Source organism: Pyxicephalus adspersus, chromosome Z (genome assembly GCF_032062135.1).
Source record: "Pyxicephalus adspersus chromosome Z, UCB_Pads_2.0, whole genome shotgun sequence".
Lineage (NCBI taxonomy): Eukaryota > Metazoa > Chordata > Amphibia > Anura > Pyxicephalidae > Pyxicephalus > Pyxicephalus adspersus.
This window is the reverse complement of record NC_092871.1, coordinates 18,080,471-18,087,931: the sequence shown is the minus strand read 5'-3', so window position 1 is coordinate 18,087,931 and position 7,461 is coordinate 18,080,471. Positions and strand designations below refer to the sequence as shown.

General features: G+C 37.5%; 1 protein-coding gene across 1 annotated transcript in view; it reads right to left on the bottom strand.

The window, feature by feature from the left end:
- Positions 1-5,113, bottom strand: part of LRFN1 (leucine rich repeat and fibronectin type III domain containing 1) — a 109,279-nt gene extending 104,166 nt beyond the window's left edge. The window contains exon 1 of the mRNA XM_072430313.1: positions 4,815-5,113. The gene's annotated coding sequence lies outside the window, so the exon portion shown is untranslated. The remainder of the gene's footprint in view (positions 1-4,814) is intronic.
- Positions 5,114-7,461: the final 2,348 nt, after the last annotated feature.

Sequence of the window (7,461 nt, the reverse complement as noted above, 5' to 3'; positions counted from 1 at the left end):
AACCCTTGTCGTGTTTTATGACATTAATAAAACGTGATAGAAGGATATCTGGAGTTGGTTGTGGTTTGTGTGCCCACCCAGAGCTGAAATGATAGCTTTGGTAATATGAACCGAGTCCTTAGCCTACATTAGGGTCCAACTAGATATATGTAAAACTATTCAGGAGTAAAGATGGGGTAAAAATGGTGCTACTGTGGTATTTTTTAATTTGTGATGGGCTGGGATTGCAAGGCAAAAAAGTGGTCCCTTACTAGAGGCATGATGGGTTGTTTTATGTCCACCTGCACTCGATCACCTGTCCATTGGGCCACCAGGGTGAAGAAAAATACTTAGTACTTTCAGGTGTGGGTTTCCTGTAAAGTATTCCTTTTTGTATCAAAAATGAGTGCTGCTGATTGGTAATTGGCTTTTCAGATGCCCAGAGCTGTTACATGGTGATAAGGAGCTAATCCTTAACCCCCATAAGCTCCACATAAAGCTATTCAGAGATAACACAAGGTTTTCTTTTCACTTCCAGCAATAGAAGAGTAGGAAAAGGAAGAGAAGTATATGTAGCTGGTGGGGCCATCATTAAAATAAACATGTTGCTTTGCCTTTGATGGGTGAAGTACAGGTTTACTTTAAGCATCTGCATACCTTACAATACATGGCTAGAGTCCCCTTTTTATGTCCTTAAGCTTACACTGTACACCACCTCATAAATATCATATCTGATAGGTGTCTTTGGGATTCAGTCATTTACTGCAGAGTCATTATTAAAACCCAATCCTCGTAAACTCAAGCCCTGTCACTGGTTTATGAGATGTTATTACACTTCTAGGAAAGACTGGTACAAGGACTGTGAGTCAGAGGCTAAAACCAACTAAAAAAGAGCCTCTTAAATTCTGGAGAACCTTTTAATATTTCACTGAAATAGCATTTGATACTTGGATGTATTTTGAGCAGATGAAATCATCAATAGAATAATAAGAGGGAAAAAGACTAAAGAAAAAGTCTTGTAACGTATTTAATAAAGAGCTTCTATCCAAAGACCGAAGTTTTCCTATGTTGGATATAACATGGAATAATTACAACACATGTTGGTTTATTTCCTGTGTGTGGGGAGATATCAACTGGATTATCTGCCCTGTCAAAAATCTTACCCTTTTTTTCCTATTCTGATAACAACCTAAAATTTTCAGCCCAGTAACAATATTCACCAGGACAATAATTAAGGGTGAATCTCCCAAATGGAGACATAGACATCCTTGAAAATCTGTGCTGTAGCTGTGGATCCCTGTAACTTTTTGTTACCACCTAATGAAATGATGTTATTAGATGTGATTTTAGGGTTAGAAGCGTAACCCCGAATCAGTAACAGCCCAATTACTTCTACGGTCACCTTGGTCTTTGACTGGGGTAAGTAGATCTAGGATCTAAGTGTATGGCCATGGCTCAGATTGCTATGAACAGCCACTGATGAACATTGGCCTGATCCATTCAGCAGTCCTTAATGAAGGAAACCAGAGTGTAGTCCCTGATTTGTGTTGGGTTGAACTAATATTACTTTGGCATGATAAAATTATAGTAAAGGATACACAATAACAAAGTAATCTGTGGGGCCCCCAGGCTTACAAAATAGGGTTTCAAGAACATTCTTTTTTATGCAGATCAGTGCCATTCAGATCTCCACTCCACTGTTGTCTGGATTGGGAGATGCTGAACGCAATAAGCTTCACCGCCTTGTGATTCCATATAACACATTGCATTATTTCAAACCCACTTTGCAGAAAGTATCAGGATGCTGCCGGGGCACCCAGTACTGCAATATCAGCTTGTAACACCATGCTGACAGATTCATTTTAAATCAAATAAAGTGCAAACAAAAATAAATGAATGCAATGTGAGTGTGTATGAATGAATAAACAAACAAACAAATTAAATATGGTTCTAAAATTTGCAGGTCGCATTATAAACAGAGAATAAAAAAGCTGAATCTGGAGTATCCTGGGAACACAACGAACCGTAGCAAATTGCCTTTCTCCACCATACTAAAACCAGCCCTGAAACGGAAACAGAGAACACATTTTTTAAACTGGTTTCCTGAGTTTTCCGCCTCCCAAAGCTCTCTGTGCCCTGGGCTAACTTACTATTGACCCTGAATGGCTTATTTATTGCTGAAGCCTTTCTAAATCACTTTACAAGTTTTTTCTTTTTTACTGGCATATTATTGGCTGGCTCAGTAGCTTCTCAGGCAAAACCTAAATTTAAAGAAGAATCCTTAGGAGCAATATTTTGATTTAGAATGGTGAGTAAATATGATCATGTACCTAATTATGCACTGAAGCCTGCCAGAGGCCTGTTTTAGGCTCCATTCATATCTGCGTTTTGCAGTAACCATGCAATATAAGTATGGTATTATGTTTTTCAAAATAATTGGCTACAGAAGATATTGAAGCTTTTCAGATCAGTAGAATAAATAATATTTTTAGTAAAAAATACTTAAAAGCTTACCTATGGGAAGATATAAAAGAAATAAATTATTATTAATCTGTATTCATTATTAGAGTACTTCGTACTAATATGGTTTCTTTCCACATACCAAAATATACTAGTACTGGTTTCTCCTTTTTAATGCAAACTTATTTATTGCACACAATCTCAATATCAATCCCATATTGCATTATATATCATAGATTAGACTTCTGTTGAATTAAAAATACCAGCTAGATAAGTTAGGTCACCTATTTATTCTGCAAAAAACTGCAGAAATTATTTATATATTAATACTTGAACATTATTCAAACATCAGGGGTCTTTTAGGAGTCTAATGCTTCCCCTGCACTGAGCCCAACCAGATTGCGATTAGGTAGACCCAGATCTGGTGCTTACCTGACCACTACAGACCGGGATTTGACAGCTCTGGACATTGAAATGCTCAGAACTTTTAATTGAGAGTGTTTTTGCGTTCATTACCTACAGAGTAGATGGAGGGTTTCTTGATCTTCTCCACTCTCCATATTGAAGGAGTCTACTGATGCCTTTTAGGTGACAGTCCTGACAATTTGACAATGACTACTTTTGCACAGCATGGGGGGAGGCGGTGTAATCAACAAGAATGATGACACCATAATTATTATTATCACTATTGCAGTGGGTCCCCCTATCCACTACAAAGGTTACCTGCTCATTTTGCCTAGGTAATAATGTTTAAGATAATAAATATCTTACTGATGCTCTCCTTTGCTGTCCAATGATCTTATAGGCAATGAGGAGCACCCTGAGATTTAGGACACTCATCATCCCTATAAGATCATTGCCAGTCTTCAGCTATGTCACATTCCCCAAGATCATGTTAGATGAAGCCTGATGACACCCTTTGCAGAGAGTCATAGGCAGGGCTGCCATTAGGAGGGGGGCAAGCTGAACTTCTGTACTGGGCCCCAATTCAAAGAGCCTAACGTTTACATTGCTGGAACTTTTAAACATGGAGGAGAGGGCCCAGGAAGTTTGCCAAGTATGAGGTTCCAAAATTTCAGATGACAGCCCTGTCAACAGGCAATATATGGGAGTATCAAAGGCATATATTCTACATGTTTCCCTTTCCTGGAACATTTCAAAAGTAATTTTTACAGGAAAAGAAGCATTTTATTGAAAGTTCTTCTTTAACTTTTCTGCTGCCTATTGTCAGTGTTTAATGTAACCAGACACCTAGGCAAGTAGTATTTCCGAGGCAGGTGAGCAAAGCCACCTCCATATTTCATGTTTCCTTTAAAGTGACAACCCCCTCATATATATATATATATATATATTCCAAAAAACTGCAGCAGAGATGACAGTGATATATGGCATTTCTTTTGTGACTTGTCCAGTCTCAGATTTTGCTGACTGCCGATGCTGCATGGATTGTATTGTGCTCAGAGACTTTACAAAATCCAAAACAGCAGGAAAGCATGCCTCCGACCGTGTATCTGATATAATAATAGGTGAAAAGAGGTCAAAGAAAAGCCTGATGGTGCTTAATTTGCTGTCAGGACTGCAGTTTGTGTATCAATCATGGCCAGACGTTAGATGTGGAATGGACATCCATGGTACAATGCCAATGGTTGCAAAGCAACTTCTTAATGGCCGTTTGAACACGTGCTGTTTTCCTATTTCAGAAGAGAAGTGCTGCCATTAACTTCACCACACTATATAGCTGATGTTTGTTTTTCTGACATTTCAGACATCTCTTCTCGACATACCAATTCAAAGTTTCTCCAAATCTAAAAAAATATTTCTTTGTCACGTCTTTGATGTTTTTTTTATTATTCCATCATGGCCGTTTTTCACAAACTTTGGCCATTTTTACAAACTTTGGACTAATGCAGTCTTCTGTGGGTCCTAATGTTTTACTACTCTAAATATTAGTTTATTATTAATATTAGTCAATAGATCATTGTTCTACAGCAATTTTCAAGGGAGTATTAGCAGGTACACAATATCAAGGTATAATAGGCCCTTTTCAGGACATGTACCACATTCTCAACTGTACTCCCAACGACTCCTCAATTGTATGGTCATGGCTACCATCCACGTTGTGCAAGTGTTGTATTTCTCCTCACCACCACAAGATGAAGGACAACAAGTGCAAACATTTTGACCTGCAATGTGGTTTTCCTGAGTGTAGCTCACTGTATGGTTGTTGACCCCAAGTTTAAAAAAGGGTCCTTACTGAATGAAAGAAATATGTCTCCAGAAATGAACAGTGGTCACATCAATATGCAAACATACAATCCTAAACTTATCGGTCTCTAAGCATATACCAAAAATGTACACAAATATTTGTTACTCACTTTTCAAACAGGGACTTCAGCTCCAAATGTTTGCTTTGCCAAGATCCAAACAATTCTGCTCCACTCATTCTTCCTTTGTCTTTCATGTCTTCTCCAGATTCTATAATATAGTTGGGTTTCCACCCCATTTCCTGTTATACCTAGAAATTTACCTTTAGGCAATCTGGACAGATTAGTCAATCTACATGTCAATGGAGGGAGCTAAACTTTGAAGTGCAACCCACCATCCAATGGAAGTCTTCCCACTGGGTATCTAAAAAACAGATTCACAGCTAATAGTTAACAAGCAGTTGGCAACATTGGTTTGATTCCACCAATCCTACATACCGGTAGTACTAACTGACCATTGTTCCCATTGGAATGAACATATATAAGACTTGTCACTTCCCTGAAATAAAATGACTCAGATATAATGAGAAGGAATGAGGCTAACACAAACAGTTATTAGACATTCCCAGAAGTAGAGAGGGCTATGACGTGCAGTAAGGGACGGGTCTGTGCTAGGGAACGGACTCTTGCTGAAGAATTAAAATTAGCTAGCAAGATCAAAGCCCCTTTGGAAATGAATAAAAATGTTTATGGAAAGAAAAATGCTGTTAGTAAGCATTTAAAATACCTGATTTTCAGAGCTTCATGGGTACAATGATGAAATAGGTCCTCAGGGTTATAGAATTTCCTTTCATACATTCTGAACCTGTTCTGTTGTTTTGCCAAAAAATGGTGCCTTATAAACCTCAATATTCTATGTATTGTGTTTTTTTCTCCTTCAAACAGCAGCAAAAAAAAAAAAAAAATGAGGCCACAGTAAAATAACAAATATAAATCAAAGTTACACAAAATAAAACAAAAAGAAAAAAGAAAGCGCAATAAAAATGTTAAATGAAAGTTAATCTAGTTTCTGATCATTAATTCATTGTAAATATAGTATAGCTGTTCTCTTTTTTTGAAAGAAGGGATCAGGAAAAAAAAAAGCCTAAAAAGATCTGAAAATAAGATTGCCACTTTTTATAAACAGCCTCTTAAGAAGCTGACTGCGTTCCAGGCAAACCAATTGACTTTGTTCTGTGCCGGCAAGATCTTTAATGGAATAAAACATGGTGAAGTGTGCATATATTGCAGATATTTTTACTTTTATGCTTTTTTTCCTGACATACACTGTGAGATCCTTGTCATCAGCGAAGGACCTTTGAATGAACAGGCAGGTTTGGAGATTTTGGATTCTTTGGCATCAGTGCAAGAGTAGTAGATCTTTGCAAAATGTTCTCAGCTTGCAAGTTACAAGTTATTCAACACTTTGGTTTTTATTTGCAATAAATGTTCTGCACTGTGGCCAAAGTATATTTTTAAAAACTCCTTTCAAATCCTACTTTCCTTAAATCCTATTCTTGGGTGGCAATGCTTCCATGATGTTACTGAATTGCTTGTTGTCATGGTTGTCACAAAGATATACAAGTTCGCCTTGTTCTCACAGCTGAATGTAATATGAAAAAAATGCATCCATGGCATCCCTTTGGATGTGCATGCTTTATTTCTGTATGATCAAGCAACTGATTAGCATTGTTTCTGCCTGCTAGATACTGGATGATGGAGACTATAGCTTTGTAATCTGCTGATCTGTTTCTTTATTGTGCAGAAAAAAAGCACGTATGTCTAAAGGATGCAGAGATGTGTTCTTTTATGTATTGTGAGTGGTGGGTGGTTGTTATGTTCATTTGTGACACTGTGACCTGGGCTTCCTTATGGCAGAAGAACTGCTAGATATCCCTGTCCACTTAATTCTTTATTTTAGAAGAAAGAAGGTCAGATGGGACCTTTAAAAATCAACCTTATTGAATAACCATGGACAATACCGAGCCTTTTTTATATTCTAATATTTCAAAATCAAGACCTTTTTTATTAAAGCGGAACTAAACCTAAATACACAAAGTCGCCAAGAAGTAGAAGTTTTTAGTAGAAGAGCAAGGCAAAGTTTCATTTGCTTGGCTCCCTTTGCTTTTTTGCTTACTTTTCTTATGTGCCAGGCAGGGTAGAACCGGAATTTATTCTTGGTGGTAACCACAAATGACCTAAATGCCACGGGCAATGTACTCCTAGCCACTCCTGTTTTAAATCATTTGTGACCATTTAATAACCAAAAAGGATTGTGGTGGACCCAAAAAAATTGTCAGGAAAGATGGTGGCATTTGGGAATGAAGAGGTGACAGAATCTTGGATCTGTCATCTTGCAGGGCACTTAAAGATTAGTATGTGCCACAATCAGCAGGTATGCTGTGCCAAATGGCTTATTCTTTTACAGACTCTGTAAAAGAATAAAGAAAGAATGCATTCTTGAATTAGGTTTCCATCCCTACAACTGAATATTCTGTTTTATAGTAAATTCAGCTATTTAAAATAGTATTCAAAATGAATGATTGTATAGGTAAGTTATATAGGGTCAGTCTGAATCGGCTGAGCTTTTGGGAATGCCGATGATTCCACAAGCAGCTATCTTTTAGGCAACCTGGGTAAATCAAAATAGTGCAGTTTGCAAAACAGTTCTGATAATAATCAGTAGTACCTATGCCATATTGATTATGGATGAATTCACCATCTTTAATAATTCATATTGCTGCATTGGGGGCCCCAGCTGACAAACCCACTATACTTA